The sequence below is a fragment of the Triticum dicoccoides genome, chromosome 6B, assembly GCF_002162155.2.
Source record: "Triticum dicoccoides isolate Atlit2015 ecotype Zavitan chromosome 6B, WEW_v2.0, whole genome shotgun sequence".
Taxonomy (NCBI): domain Eukaryota; kingdom Viridiplantae; phylum Streptophyta; class Magnoliopsida; order Poales; family Poaceae; genus Triticum; species Triticum dicoccoides.
Genome location: NC_041391.1, coordinates 239,811,941 through 239,828,385, shown reverse-complemented (window position 1 = coordinate 239,828,385; position 16,445 = coordinate 239,811,941).

Below are 16,445 nucleotides of genomic sequence, written 5' to 3'. Positions count from 1 at the left end.
GCTCTCCGAGGAGATAACACCCCTACTGCTGCTCTGCGGGGTCTCCGCATGATCACTATGGCAAAGTGTATACAAGCTTGCTCCTAGAGCTGTTTATGGAGGTAGGAGAGGGCACGGCTAGCTCTCTCCTTCCTATGTGGTCTGTCTAATGCTAATGGACGTGAACCCTTTGCATGGGTGCCCTGGGGGGTTTATATAGGCCTACCCCCCAGGGTTACAATGGTAAAAACCCGGCTGGGTGCGGGTCCCAGCCGTCTGTCTCTCAGGCGCCGTCTTCTCCGCCGACTCTTGGGGCCCGCCGACTGGCCTGGTACGAGGGCATCAGCCCGTGCCTGCCACTGGCGGGTCTTGCCGGCTACAGATTACCGTAGCCGTGCTTCTAATGACGCGGGCTTGGTCATGGGGTCATGGCAACAGTGCCGCCGCCTGACGGGCGATCACTGTTGCCATTCCCTTGTCGCGTCTGGTTAATGGCGTGTGGGGCCCGTGGGAGGGGCCGGCCAACTCTAGGGGGGCGACTCCCAATGGGTCCGACTCTCAGCGCTCTCACCGTCTTCAATACTCTCGCTGACTGGTAGGCCCCGCTGTCTCCGGGCCGTACAGACAGGAGGTCGTGGGTACAGGGCCCCGTCCCAAGGGCTGATGTCAGGGCTGGCATGGCGACAGTGCCGCGCCGGGCGGAGATCTCCGCGAGTACGGCGCACTGTGGCCATGCTTGCCTTTAATTATCGGGTGGTTGGAAGTCACGGGCCGACTCCCCATTGTCGGCTTCTTAGGAGTCGCCTCTGGGACTCGGCTTGAATGGGAGTCGCCTCTGGGACTCGGCTCTTCTTGGAGTCGCCTCTGGGGACTCGGCATGTCTCGGAGTCACCGCAGGTACTTGAGGGGCGCAGTCTGTCCCGATGTCTTTAAAGGTTCTGGGGCTCGGGTTAGCCTACCCGTGGCCCATTACTCTGACATCAGTCCCCGAAGCTGGTGAGGCTCCAAGGATGATAAGTCGCGGGCCTCAACAGTTTCTTTCTTCTGGTGGTAGGATTTTTGGCCTTGCTCGCCGTCTTCCTTCGAGCCGACTGGACGGAGTCGGACTCACAGAGGGCCGTCCTGCCTCAAATCAACTAGCTGGAGTCGGATTCGCCGAGGGCCATCTTGCTCAAGCCGACTTGCTGGAGGCGGATTCGCCGGGGGCCGTCCTGCCCCTTGAGGAGTTTCGAACGTCGCGGCGGGAACCAGGCGGCGTGTCGGATACGCCTCCCGTGGTCGCTCGCCGAGGCCCCGTCGCGCGGCGCCACGTGGCAGGGGCAGTCTGCCTGCCCACGCGCACGACGGGACGGGCCGTCAGGCGAGGCCTGCCACTACCGTGCCTTGGCACGCGAACGGATCCGTTGTGGCCGTGTGGGCGGTTGGGTTCCCCACGTCGTTACTGCGCGCAGTAACTTCGTGGGTTTAATCATGGGGGGCGTGGGGTCTCGCGCGCAGTTAATCCCACGCCGCACCATTAGCTTCTCAGCCTACGGGCCTATAAATAGGCGGGGGGAGCGGGATGGCGAAGCGCGCGCTCGTTCCTCCATGCTCCCCCGCTTCCTCCTGCTTCTTCTTCTTCCTGCCTTCGCCGCACCACGCCGCACCGCACCGCTGCAATGAGCTCCTCCTCCGCCGCAGCTCCTGCCGTTCGTTCCGACGTTTGGGACGGCTCCGAAGTGGACGACGACGCCATCGAGCACCTCCGCAAGACGCGCCGGCTCCCCGGCGCGAACTTGGTGCGAGCCTGCGCCCCGCCGGCGGGGGAAATTAAGGCCGGCGCCGCAAGAGGGCGAGCGGGTCATATTCCACTCGCACCTTATGCGTGGCCTGGGTCTACCGGCGAGCGGCTTCCTCCGCTCCTTCTTGGAGTTCAACGGACTCCAGCCGCACCACCTCACTCCCAACACGGTGGTGCTGCTGGCCGCCTTCGCCACCCTGTGCGAGGGTTTCCTCGGTGTTCTCCCCACCATCGAGCTGTGGGGAGAGCTCTTTCAATCCAAGCTCGGCACGCACGTCGCCGGCGTGCTGGCTCAGTGCGGCGCCTTCATCGCAATGCGCAGGTCGACCGCCGACAACACCTTCCCCTCCATCGCGCTGATCAAGTCGGTGAAGATGTGGCAGCGTTCGTACTTCTACGTGAAGAATGTCGCCACGGAGGGCGACTGGGTCAACCTGCCGCCCTATGAGGCTGGCGCGCCGGCTGGGAGGCTTCCCACTTGGTCCCACCGGGCCCAGACGCTGACTCCCGCCAGCGCCGCTGCCATCGCGCGACTCCGGGTGCTGACGCAGTCGGAAGGCCTGGTCGGGGCCGACTTGCTGGCCACCTTCGTGGTGCGCCGAGTCCTCCCTCTCCAAGGCCGACCTCATCTGATTAGTCAGATGAGCGGCCGCCGAGACCCGAGTCGGATGTGCACCTGGGACATGCCCCACGCGGAGGTGGCGAAGATGGTGAATCACATCACGAACTGCGAGCTCGCGGAAGATTGGCAGTTCGGCAAAGAGCCGTACTCGCGTGCCAACCCCCCTCCTGCGGTAAGTCGTATATTTTTGCTTTCTGTTTTTCTTTGTAGCCGAACCCGACTTCTGATCTTCTTAGTTTTTTCGAGTCAGAACCCTCTCATCCCGCCCGCAGCCGGCGCCACTGGACAGCCCCGCGACTTCGCTCCAGATCGAGTGGAGAGCGATGTCGAGGACCCCGACTTGGGGGCGGCGGCAATGGGGGCCGACGCCGAAGGCGGAGGAGGGGGAGCGGAAGGCGGCCTCCGGCCCTCGGCGACCTTCGCCGACTGGCCAGAAGACGACGCCGAAGGGGAAGTCGTCCCGCGCCGCCAACCCAAAGCCGGCCATCCGGGCGCGAGTTCTTCCGCCGGCTTGGCCGGTCAAGTCGGCACGAAGAAGCGCCGGGCCGTGCCGAGTTTGCTCGGCGGTCGACCGAAGAAGTTCAAGGGGGCGGCCGCCGCTACCAAGCGGGAGGAGGCGATCGCGAAGGCCAACCGCTTCCGCAAGGAGGTGAAGAAGCCGCCGCTGGTCTCCGCGTAAGCGTTCGCCGCCTTTGTCATTTTTTCTTCAACAAATCTTTTCCGAGTCTTTATATTTCCTTCTTTGCTTCAGGGCCCCTCTTTCTCTTGAGAGGGTCGCCGTCCCCTCTGTCATGGAGTCGGCCGAGACGTCCGCCAACACCCGGCGGATTGACCCCGCCGCCAACCTCCAAGAGGCGATGGAGCGCAACGCGCGGGAGAAGCGCGACGAGGAAGAGGCCGACCGTCTGGAGAAGGCGGAGGCCGAGAAGGCGGCGGCCTTCGCCCAGAAGAAGCTGGAGGAGGCCGAAGCCGCCGCCGCAGCAAAACAGCGGGCGGAGGAGACCGCACGTCGCCAGTCGGCGCTGCTTGTCGTCCCGCTGAACTGCACGCCGCCGCCACCGGAGTTCACGGGGCAGATTGTAGAAGTCGGCGGGGAGCACTCCATCATGGAGAAGGACGGTGGCGAGGCCTCCGCATCGGGCACGACCACGCCGCCACCGCCGCCTCTGCCGCATGGCAAGCAGCCGGCGGGCACGCCAGTGCCACCGGCTAAGGACGAGGCGGTGGCGAGGCTGCTCCTTCAAGTCGCCTCACCAGCGCGCTGCCGCCTTGCGAAGGCGGTCTCGACGCCACGCCCCTTGGAAGCCGGCACCGCCAGCTCGGCCATTCCAGATGCTGAGGCATCAAGTGCTGCGCCTACTGGATGGGTGCGAGGAGGCGGCGACAGTCCGCTGAACCAGGCGCTCCTGGACGTGCAGGCAAAGCTGCGAGCCGAAGGCGAAGCCATCCAGGGCTGCAGCAGGGCGCATCTGGAGTCGCGAGCGTCTATCCGGGTACGTTTTTCTTTTTTGACTTTGTCTCTTCTTGTTCTTCTCTGTGGGGGCACGCCAGCGCACCCACTGGGTGTAGTCCCTGAGTTTCGGGCCGACTGCTGCGCAGGCTGCCCGGAACTCAATCTGGCGAGTTCCTCATTTTTGTCTTTGTCCGACTTTTTATCACAGGAGTATCACAACCTCCGCGTCACCGCCTTCAATTGTAACGTTGAGCGGCTGGAGAAGCGGACTGCCGACTTGTCGGAGAGCCAGAGTAAGTTCTTCTTCTTTTTCGCGGGGGCACGCTGGCGCACCCGCGGGCTGTAGTCCCCGAGATTCGGGCCGACTGCTGAGTAGTCGGGCCGGATATTCCTGGCGACCTTTGTTGTTGACGACTTAATGTCTTTTCTCTTTGTTTTTCAGAGGCCAGTGCCGCTCTCCAGGAACAGTTGGGCGAAGTCAGCACGGCCCTTCACGCCAGGGAGGAGGAGTGCGGTAAGCTCGCCAAAGAGCGCGACTTGCTGGCCGAGCAGTTGGTGGAGCAGAAGGAGCTGCTGAAGGCGGCTCGGGACGAGGCGGGAAAGAAAGAGACCGCTCTCCTGGCCGAGTTCGATATGGAGCGCTCCTCCTGGACTGACAGGGAGGCGATGCTGACTTCTGGCTTCCACGAGATCGAAGACATTGTCGATGGTGAGCTTCTTTGCTTCTTTTCTTCGAACTGCCGACTACAAGCCGAGCCGACTTCTGATTCTTTCTTATGCTTCTTCTCTGTTTTGGGGAGACTTCTTCCCTGGCCACTCGCAGGCGGTCACTCGAGCCATTGAGGCTGATCGTGAGGTGCGGAGGGCGAATGGCGAGTAGATCGCCGCCAACGCCCCCTGACCGTCGATGAGCAGCTCCTGATCATCGAGACCCGTCTGCGGCCGGCCCATCAGCTGCTGCGCCAGCTTCAACGCGCCGGGGCCCAAGCGATCTCCGCCCTGTGGCCAGGCATGCCGGCTCTGCGCACTGCCAGTCGGACTGCCGACTGGCTGGAGGTCGTGGCCGGCCGTCTTGAGGCTTGGAAGGGTTCCTCGGCCCGGGCTAGAGCACGCCGGGCCTTGGAATTCGTCAAGGCTTGGTATTCAGGGCTGGACCTGGACCGGCTGGCCGCGTTCCGGTCAGAGGCCCAGGCAGAACTGGCAGCTGTGGAAGGCGCCCTCATCGAGCGTGCGGCGGCGATCCCCGACTACACCGACACCAGCGTCTTCGTTCCTGAGCGGGCCGCGAACGGCGAGGAGGTGCCTCCGGAGTGGTTTGGGATGAACCCCGACTACGACGAGTACTCAGCAGAGGTGATTGGCTCCAACACCGAGGAGGAAGACGAGGCGGGGGACGAAGACGAGACGGAGGTGCCAGAAGACAGAGCGGGCGACCAGCCTCAGCTCGATCGCGCCTCCAGCAACGAGCCGCGTCCGACCGGGCTGGCTACCGCCGGAAAAGATCAAGCCGAGACTGCCCAGCCGGCCGCTATGGCGCCTGACACCGCCGTCTCCGCCGACCCTCTGAACCCATCTGCCGCTCCTTAGGCTGCCGTCTTGCCTTTATTTTTCCTGTCTTAATAGTCTTTTGAAAGAACTTGTCAATTTGCACAATTCCACCCGCGGGGTGTATCTTGAACTTGGCCAGAGGCCTTTGCTATGTAAATATCTATCTTCCTTCTATCCTTCCTTGCTCGTTGCTCTTTTTGGCTTTTTCCTTTGCCGCCTTTCCATAGTCGCCGCTTTGCTAGACTAACAGCCGCTCCACGGACTGCCGCAGGTCAAATGCTTGGCTACTTTAGGGAAGCCAAGTACTTGGCTTTTTTAGAGTTTTTTAACAAGTTGGATAGAAGGCGGTGAGCCGACTATTCGAGAGTCAGCTCTGCAGAGAGAGGCTGGAAACCGGCTTGGGCTATGCATATGCTTTGAGTCCTTAGCCATTTTTTCGTGTGTGCGCTCGTTCTTGCTTACTCTCTGCCTACCAACAGTCGCTCTGTGAGCTGCGGCTTTCGACAGGAGATGGCTTAAGCGCAGCAGATTACTTGCCTGACTGCAGGAAGCATTTCATAGAGCAAGACGGCGAGTCCCCGGGCCGACTAGTCGAACCCGGTGCCAAGCGGCATTGCAAAAAAGTAGCATACTCGGAGGCATAATTCTTATCTTACAGATAACAAAAATGGCAGTCCCCGAGCTCGTCTCGGGGGGGCCAAAGTCTTGGTAGTTTAATACAAAGGATAGCGTGGTACATACTGCATCAACTGTAAAATCTTCGGAGAAGATTTGCGTTCCTTGGTCATTCTGACTCCTTGCCGGACTCGTCCCTCTTGCGCGCTCGAGGCTTCTGGGCGTCAATTAGGTAGTAGGAGCCGTTGCCCAGCACTTTGCTGACGATGAAGGGGCCTTCCCAAGGCGCCGACAACTTGTGCTGGCCGGCTTTTCGCTGAATCAGCCGGAGCACAAGGTCGCCCTCTTGGAAGGATCTCGGCTTGACCTTCCGGTTGTAGTATCGGCGCAGACTCTGCTGGTAGATGCCGGACCGGCTGAGTGCCAACAGCCGGCCCTCTTCCAGCAGGTCGACACCGTCTTGACGTGCTTCTTCGGCTTCCTCTTCGGTGTACATGGTGACTCGTGGAGAATCAAACTCTATGTCCGTCGGGATGATGGCTTCGGCACCATAGACGAGGAAGAAAGGCGTGAAGCCGGTTGACTTGTTTGGAGTCGTGCGCAGACTCCAGAGGACGGCTGGCAGCTCCTCAAGCCAACAGCCGGCCAAACGCTCGATGGTTCGACCAGTCGAGGCTTGATGCCGGACAGGATGAGGACATTTGCTCGCTCCACCTGGCCGTTTGACTACGGATGGGCAACGGATGCTAGGTCCAGTCGGATGCCCTGCGTCGCGCAGAAACGGGCCAAGGCGCCTTCGGCAAAATTGGTGCCATTGTCGGTGATGATGCTGTGCGGTATGTCGTACCGCACCGTGATGTCGGCAATGAAAGTCACTGCAGTCGGACCGTTCAACTTTTTGATGGGCTTTGCTTCTATCCACTTGGTGAACTTGTCCACCGCAACAAGCAGATGAGTCAGGCCCCCTCGGGCCGTCTTGAATGGTCCCACCATGTCCAGGCCCCAAACTGCAAAGGGCCAGGCGATAGGGATTGTCTTCAGCGTGGAAGCCGGCTGAAGCGGATTGGAGCAGAATTTCTGGCACCCCTTGCATTTCTGGACTAACTCTTTAGCCTCTTCCAGGGCAGTCAGCCAGAAGAAACCGTGCCAAATGGCTTGGGCAACGAGTGCTCTTGAAGCTGCATGGTGGCCGCACTCGCCTTGGTGGATGTCTCTGAGAATTGCTTGGCCTTGCTTTGGCTCCACGCAGCGCTAGTAGACACTAGTAACACTACGCCTGACCAGCTCTCTGTTGATTATGGTGTAGGCTGCCGCTCGGTGTTGCACTTGCCGAGCCAAGATTTCATCAGTTGCAGCTCTCTGTTTACCAGAAACTTGAGGATGGGTTGTGCCCATGAAGGTGCTGCTATTTCTTCGATCGCCACCACCGCGACTTGGACAAGGGCGGCTGGGCTGGGAGGCGGCGGGCTGGAATCTGCGGCCGCTTGCTGGATTGACAAAGTCCCCGGGCCGTCTGGCGCAGTCTCCGAGCCGACTGGCGCAGTCCTCGGGCCGGGTTTTGAAGTCCCCGGGCTGGCTTCGACTGTGATTTTCTTGGGGCCGTCTGCTGGGGCTCTTGAGTCGGATCCGACTTCTTCGGGAGGAGCCGGCACGAAGATGGAGTCTGATTCTGGTGAAGGCTTGATAGACGGCTTAAGGAGGCGCTGAAGAGCGACGCCGAATGGTATTGCTTGGCGGGTGGAGCCGACTCGTGCCAAGGCGTCTGCTTGATCGTTGTCGTTTCTTGGCACGTGAAGGAACTCGCACCCCTCGAAGTATCCGCTGAGTTGCTGCACCAGGAAGCGGTAGCTCGCCATGTTTGCATCTTTGGCGTCCTAGTCGCCAGATGACTGCTGGACCACCAAATCGGAGTCGCCATAGCACAGGATCCGGCGAGTGCCGAGTTCTTTGGCAAGCCGGAGCCCATGAATGAGCGCCTCGTATTCGGCGACGTTGTTGGAGGCGGCGAAGTGGATCTGCAGCACATACTTGACCTTGTCGCCTTTAGGGGAGGTGAGGACGACGCCGGCTCCCAAGCCGGTGCGCATCTTGGAGCCGTCGAAATGCATCCGCCAATGGGTGGAGTCGGGCACTGGCGGCAGGTACTGGGTCTCGGCCCAGTCAACAAGGAAGTCGGCCAGTGCTTGCGACTTGATAGCGGTGCGGGGCTGGTAGTAGATGGTGTAGGGAGCCAAATCTATGGCCCATTTGGCTACTCGGCCAGAAGCATCTCGGCTCCCGATGATCTCGGTCAGCGGGGCTGTGCAAACTACCGTGATTGGATGCTCTTGAAAGTAAGGCTTCAGCTTCTTGGCGGCAAAATGCACACCGTAGCATATCTTCTGGTAGTGGGGGTAGTTTTGCTTGGAAGTTGACAATACCTCGCTCAGGTAATACACCGGTCTCTGGACAGGGAGCGCCTTGCCTTCCTCTTTGCGTTCGACTATAATGACTGTGCTGACTACTCGGCTGGTGGCGGCAATGTACAGGAGCATGGGCTCTTTGGGAGTCAGAGCCGCCAACACAGGGGGAGTAGTCAACATCTTCTTCAGCTGGAGAAATGCTTCATCCGCCTTGTGGTTCCACTCAAAAAAGGTGGTCTTCTTCATCAATTGATACAAAGGGAGAGCTTTCTCGCCCAGCCGACTGATGAATCGACTGATGGACGCCAAGCAGCCGGTGAACTTCTGCACATCTAACAGTCAGCTGGGTACCTCCATCCTCTCGATGGCCTTGATCTTCATGGGGTTGCACTCTATGCCGCGTTCAGAGACCAGGAAGCCAAGGAGTTGGCCGGCTGGTACTCCGAAAACGCACTTCTCAGGGTTGAGCTTGATCTAGAATCGGCGCGGGTTCTCAAAGGTTTCCTTGAGGTCTTCCAGCAGCGTCCCATGCTTCTCCGTCTTCACCACCACATCATCCACGTAGACGTGGGCATTTCGGCCGAGTTGCTTGAGGAGGCACTTCTGCATGCAACGCTGAAAGGTGGCGCCGGCATTCCTCAAGCCGAACGTCATGGTCAGGTAGCAGAAGGCTCTGAACGGCGTGATGAAGGCGGTTTTCAGTCTGTCAGCCGGGTTCAGCTTGATCTGGTGATATCTTGAATATGCATCTAAGAAACTCAACAGCTCGCATCCGGCTGTGGAGTCTATCACCTAATCGATTCTCGTTAGAGGAAATGGGTCCTTTGGGCAGGCTTTGTTGAGGCTTGTGTAATCAATGCACATCCGCCATTGCTTGTTTTTCTTTAGTACCAAGACCGGGTTTGCCAGCCACTCTGGAAAAAACACCTACATAATGAAGCCGGCCGCCAGGAGCCGGGCTATCTCTTCTCCAACAACTCTTCTCTTCTCCTCTGACAGGCGGCACAAGGGCTGCCTGACGGGCTTCACATCGGGTCGGACATGTAACTTGTGCTCGGCGAATTCCGTCGGTACACCTGGCATGTCTTTAGGGGACCATGCGAAGATGTCTCGCTTCCCACAGAGGAAATCGACGAGCTCGCCTTCCTATTTGCTGTCAAGGTTTGTACCCATGACAGCGTACCTCTCTGGGTGCTCTGGGTCCAAGGGTATCTTCTTGGTCTCTTCGGCCGCCTTGAACGAACCCTCAGCTTCCGACTCCTTGGGGTCAGGCGACATCTCTGGCTGCTTTCCGGCCATCGCCACGACCCGATCAAGGAGCTGCTTCTCAGCTGCCATCACCAGGGACTCGGCCAGCCGGCTGCTCTCGGCCGCGCAAGCGGACGACTTCCTGTAGTCGCCGGCTAGGGTCAGAATTCCCTTGGAACTCGGCATCTTCATCTTGAGGTAGGCGTAGTGAGGAACCGCCATGAACTTGGCCAGTGCAGGTCGGCCAAGAAGTGCATGGTACGGGCTTTCAAGGTCCACTACTTCAAACTAGACTGGCTCTCGGCGGAAATGATCTTTGTCTCCGAAGAGGACGTCTATCAGGATCTTGCCGATTGGTGAGCAGGAAAGGCCGGGTACAATACCATGGAACACAGTCCGGCTGCTTTGTAGCTGTCTTTGCTTGATTCCCAGCTTCTCCATAGTGTCCTTGTACAGGATGTTGATGCTACTGCCTCCGTCCATCAGTACTCTCGAAAAGCGGGCGGCCCGCCTATCAGTGGCCAAGGTGGCACCTAGGACCAGGGCATAGGAGCCCGGATTCGGCATCACCTCTGGGTGATCTGCTCTGCTCCAACTAATAGGCTTCTCGGACCAATCCATGAACTCTGGAGTACTTGACGCCACAGTGTTCACCTCTTGCTGCTGCAGCCGTCTACTGCATTGATCGTCAGCCACACTGGTGAACACCACATAGGCTCCATGCTCTTCTGGGTACTCGTCTTGTACTGCGCCGACTGGCCGATCAGCCGGCTGCTGGGGCGGCGGTGGAGGCGGCGGCCCAGCAGGCACTGGAGGAAGGAGGCCGTCTCCCTTGGTGATTCTGGTAAGCCAGTGGCACTTTCGAGTGGTATGATTTGAAGGCTTCGCGCCACTGTGGAACTTGCAGGGACCATCCAGAGTCTGCTCATAAGAGAAGGCCGACAACCAGTTGGACTTGCCGCCTTTCTGCCGCTTGGCCGGAAGCTGCCCCTCCGGCTGTTGATCTTCGACTGTTGCAACCTGCCGACTGCTGGAAGTCGGCTGTTGGGCCTTGCGTTTGTTGTCGTTCTGTTGTTGTCGCCGACTGGTGTCTCCAGCCGGAGTTCTGGGAGCTTGAGGGGCCACTTTGCCAGCCGCATTAACTTGAATCTCCATCTTCATGGAGGAGTCGGCGGTGGCGTACTTGTCTGCTATGACCAGCAGTTCATCGAGGGTTTCCGGCTCGTCACAGAGGAGCTTGTGCTTGAGGAGGGTGCCTTCTCGGCACCCGACGGTGAAGTACTCGATAGCCTGCACCTCGTGCACACCCTCGCAGGAGTTCTGAAGCTCGCCCCAGCGCGTGAGGTAGTCGCGTGTTGACTCGTCAGGGCCTTGCATGCACAAGGAAAGCTGGCACGGCTTGGGAGGTCGCTTGTACGTGCTCATGAAGTTGCGGATGAAGGCTTCGGTGAAGTTGACCCAGCTGTTGATGCTGCGGGGCTTCAGACTGTTCAACCATGTCCGGGCCGTGCCCTGGAGCATGAGTGGAACATAGTTCACGGCAACTCGCTTGTTGCCATTTGCTATACTGATGGTCGTGGAGTAATCAATTAGCCAGTCTTCTGGCTTCACGGAGCCGGTGTACTTGGGTGTGTATCAGGGAGCGTGAACCCTTTGGGGAAAGGCTCGTCTCGGATGCGGGGTCCAAAGCAAGGCGGACCCAGCTCATCTTTTTCTTCCAGCGCCAGGGATCGATGGAGTCGGTCGATCCGATGGCGAGCGTCGTTTTCTCTGACTCCCTCTCGGCGGCCAAGGCGGCCACCGAGAGTCGGATGCTCAACAGGCGGCGGGGAAACTCGCCGTTCTCTTCTTGGTGGGGGAGGCAGGTAGTCGTCCTAACGCTCCACTGCTCTCGGATGGCCGTCTTGGTCGCGCTCGATGGCGATGCGAGTCCGACTGCGACTGGCAGCCAGCTCTTTGTCTTTTCTTCCGCGGACTCCACCAGTCGGCGTCCAAGACGTCGCGCCTTGATCTTGGCGGGGAGGCAAGTCGTCGTTTGGCTGCTGCGGCGCATTGGTGCGGCCGCCGGCCGCTTTCTGCGCAGCAACCGCGTCGAGGAGCTGCTGGACTCGCTCCGTCATCATGCGGCGCTCTTCACCCTCGAGGTTCTTCAGCTCGCCAGTCGCCGCTTGGGCAGCGCGGATGTTCTCTGCAGGGGTGGTGTATACGGGGCGATTGACCCCGAACAAGTCGGCGATGGCCGCGCCGCGCTGTCGGACCGCGCCTAGGCGGCTAGGCCCAGTCGAAGCCGGCGAGCCGCCCACGGCGCGGTTCATTTCGCGCTGGTAGGCTTCTGACAGGCGCCTCATGCCTGCCAGCTTCTTGGCGCCTTCGATGATCTGAAGGCGGCGTGTCTCCAGCATGTCGGCATCTGCGTCTTCTGGAATAGGCGCAGTCAGGTCCTGCAGGGTCGCGTCGAGCGGGTCCTGAGCTCCTTCGCCGGAGCGCTTATCGTGACTGATGACGAGCACCTCTATGACGGCGCTTCCGCCGCTCTCCTCATGAGGAAGCGGCTCGTCGTAGACCACCACATTGGTGGGGAAAGTGTCAAGCGACACGACATCGAAGTCGATTAGCATCGGGTCGGTGGAGCCTACGGACTCCAAGTCCACGGCAGGCTCGCCAGTGACATGGAGTTGGTCGAGGACGCCCGCGAGGAGGCTCTCGGGGCCACTCGCGCCTGCTTCGGATGCAGGCTCGTCGGAGAGGCGAACCTCGCCGATAAGTTCGGTGAGACAGCTCGCTGCACAGGCGGCCTCGGCGCCGCGCAGCGCGTCGATGCAGACTCCGTCTGGCGACGCTGGCTGGCTGCGCTCGCCAGGGAGGAAGAGGGTTCCCGTCCAGAACAGATCTCCAGACGACGGTGCACCATGCCCCACGGTGGGCGCCAAATGTCGGGGGTTGGGTGCGACATATGCCAAAGGATGGCTTATCATGGTGGGGGCGAGTAGAACGTCGCCAGTGTCTGGAAACGGGATGACGTGAAGACATGCACGCCGGCGGATCTTACCCAGCTTCAGGGCTCTCCGAGGAGATAACACCCCTACTGCTGCTCTGTGGGGTCTCCGCATGATCACTATGGCAAAGTGTATACAAGCTTGCTCCTAGAGCTGTTTCTGGAGGTAGGAGAGGGCACGGCTAGCTCTCTCCTTCCTATGTGATCTGTCTAATGCTAATGGATGCGAACCCTTTGCATGGGTGCCCTTGGGGGTTTATATAGGCCTACCCCCTAGGGTTACAATGGTAAAAACCGGCTGGGTGCGGGTCCCAGCCGTCTGTCTCTCAGGCGCCGTCTTCTCCGCCGACTCCTGGGGCCGCCGACTGGTGGGTCCCGCCGACTGGCCTGGTACGAAGGCGTCAGCCCGTGTCCGCCACGGGCGGGTCTTGCCGGCTGCAGATTACTATAGCCGTGCTTTTAATGGCGCGGGCTTGGTCATGGGGTCATGGCAACAGTGCCGCCGCCTGACGGGCGATCACTGTTGCCATTCCCTTGTCGCGTCTGGTTAATGGCATGTGGGGCCCGTGGGAGGGGCCGGCCGACTCCAGGCGGCCGACTCCCAACGGGTCCGACTCTCGATGCTCTCGCCGTCTTCAATACTCTCGCTGACTGGTAGGCCCCGCCGTCTCCGGGCCGTACAGACAGGAGGTCGTGGGTACAGGGCCCCGTCCCAAGGGCTGATGTCAGGGCTGGCATGGCGACAGTGCCGCGCCGGGCGGAGATCTCCGCGAGTACGGCACACTGTGGCCATGCTTGCCTTTAATTATCGGGTGGTTTGAAGTCGCGGGCCGACTCCCCATAGTCAGCTTCTTCGGAGTCGCCTCTGGGACTCGGCTTGAATGGGAGTCGCCTCCGGGACTCGGCTCTTCTTGGAGTCGCCTCTGGGGACTCGGCATGTCTCGGAGTCGCCGCAGGTACTTGAGGGGCGCAGTCTGTCCCGATGTCTTGAAAGGTTCTGGGGCTCGGGTTCGCCTACCCGTGGCCCATTACTCCGACATTAACCAAATATTGTCCGGAGTCCCGGATGAGATCATGGACATGACGAGGAACTCCGGAATCGTCCGGAGATAAAGTTTGATATATGGGATAATAGTGTTTGATCTCCGGAAGGGTTCCGGAATTCACCGGAAGGGGTTCCGGATGTTTCCCGAAATATTTGGGTACGAGAACACGTTATTTGGGCCAAAGGGGAAACCCCACAAGGTTTTTGGAATGCGCAAAAGGAAGTTTTGCGGAGTCCAGGGGCCAAACGCCAGGGTCCCTAGCGTCTGTGTCTAGACGCCGGGTGTCAGGGCCCCGACTCGATGCCACATAGGTCTAGCATGTAACACCTCATATCACTTTGCGGCCTCACGCACGGTATTCCACGGGTGTCGCCTTACCTTAGCCCGGGACCGTTTGCGCCTTTTGGCACACGTATATGATAGTGTCGCTAGCACCCATATGATAAGGAGCCCGGGCTGACATGGCTAGTCGTAAACCCAAAGTGGCACAGACTTACAGGGACAGGCATCCATGACCCAGCAATGAACATGTCGGTCATCAGCAAGTGGGTCCGGGCTGTAGCACTGGGCTAGCAGGACTCCGGTAAACCGGGCTGTAGCACTGGGCTAGCAGGACTCCGGTAAACCGGGCTGTAGCGGGCTAACAGGACTCCGGTACTCAATGTGTGACATTTCCCCGAAGGGACAGACACAGGAACGAAGAAGGACACATGCCGGCCAGCCTAAGTGTTCCAGAGCAGTAGCAAGCTACCATGGCTCAGTGGTAACACTAGGAGACATTTCCCGGTAAGAGAGGCTACTAAGGATAAACAACTAGATAGTCAGATCCCACACATACCAAGCATTTCAATCATACACACAATATGCTCGATATGTGCAAATACAACAAGGCATCACAACATGACTCTACGACACAAGTACTTTATTTAAGGCTCAAAGAGCCATACATAACATACACATAGGTACGGGTCACACGACCCAGCATTCAAGTCATACAGTCATACAAACCAGCAGCGGAAGTAGCTTGTCTGGGTACGGACAACTGGTAAAATAAAAGAGGCTTGGAAAGCCTAGCTATACTACGTGGTCCTTCACAAGCTCAGGATCACCACCTGGGCCTTAGCCTACTCATTGATGTCAACGTCTACGAAGAACCCATCAGAAGGGGTTGCAGCGTCTTCTGTAAAAATGTAAATTATAGCAACATGAGTACAAAGGTACTCAGCAAGACTTACATCAGATCCTACATACATGCACATTATCAAGAAGGGTTGGTGGAGTTGTTGCAGCAAGCCAGCTTTGACTCTTGGCTAGGCTATCCTACGAGACTCCAACTTGAAATGGTTTTGCGTACACGAGTCCACTACTCACCACTTCAATACACTACCGAGGATCCACCTCCGTCTTCCTACGGAAGAGCCATCCTCGGCACTCACACTTATCTTGAGGCTTTTAGTAGTTTCCATTTACTTGTCTATGAACTGTATAGGCAACCAAGTAGTCCTTTACCGCGGACGCGGCTATTCGAATAGATCATGATAACCCTGCAGGGGTGTACTTCTTCATACATGTTTCCACCACTTAGCGTCTGCACACGACATGTGCTCGGCAGACTTCAAGCGAAAGCCGACGTGGGTGTAGACCACAACCTACCTAAACACCTAAGCCTCTAGTCCAGGTTTATCGCCTATTCAGGTTCCATCCGCAAGGAGTCCGGCCGAGGTTTCCCATACGGCCCCGAACGATGTGAACAGGGTTCCCGAGATACCTAACGGGTATTCGGTACACCCGGCCACGTACCTACCGCATCACAGCCCACCCCTACGGTCAGCGCTGTCCACGGCCTCCAGTAGGCTACAAACACCAGAAACTACTTGCAACTCCTGGACAGAGAGCTAGGGTGAATAAGAAGTCGAGCGGGGTCATATTTCAGGGCCCAATGCATGGTAGTAGCTGTATCTTAAATCACACATACAGATCTCAGTGCTTAAGGTCGGCTTCAATGAAACAACCCACCATGTACTCCTACATGGCCTCTCATCGATACCTTTACCAAATCGTGTTCACCACACCACTCTCATTACCGACATAATCATTTCACTCTAGCCCATCACCCAGATGAACCAGACCTGACACGACTCTAAGCATAGCAGGCATAGCAAGGTAGGAACAACACATAAATATGGCTCAGTCAACTCCTACACATGCTAGTGGGTTTCATCTAGTTACTGTGGCAATGATAGGTCATGCAGAGGAAGTGGGTTCAACTACCGTAGCACACAGCAGTTTGAAACACATTGTCTTAATGCAGTAAAAGAGAGCAGGACCGAGAACATGGGATTGTATCGATATGATCAAATGGTTGGTTGCTTGCCTGATGATTCGATGCACTGATACGGTTCTTCGTTAGGGTAATCACGGTACTCCTCGGAGGCAGAACCTGCCGCAAAGAACACCGATACACAACCATCACCAAACAATGTGCAACAATATGATGCATGCATGAAACATGGCAATATGAGTGAGTTGGGCTAATGCAACTAAGACCAGAAGGGTTTGAACCAATTTGAATCAAAGATTCAAATTTCAAACTTAAACATGGCCCTTTAAAGTGTTTTTTCCTTGTTCTGCATTAAACATCAGGTTAACTTGTTTAATCATGCATGAAAATGGTACAGATGGATAGATTGGATTTTTCTGATCATTTTTCATATATAATTTGTCTAATTTGGAGTTACAGAATAAAAGTTATGAATT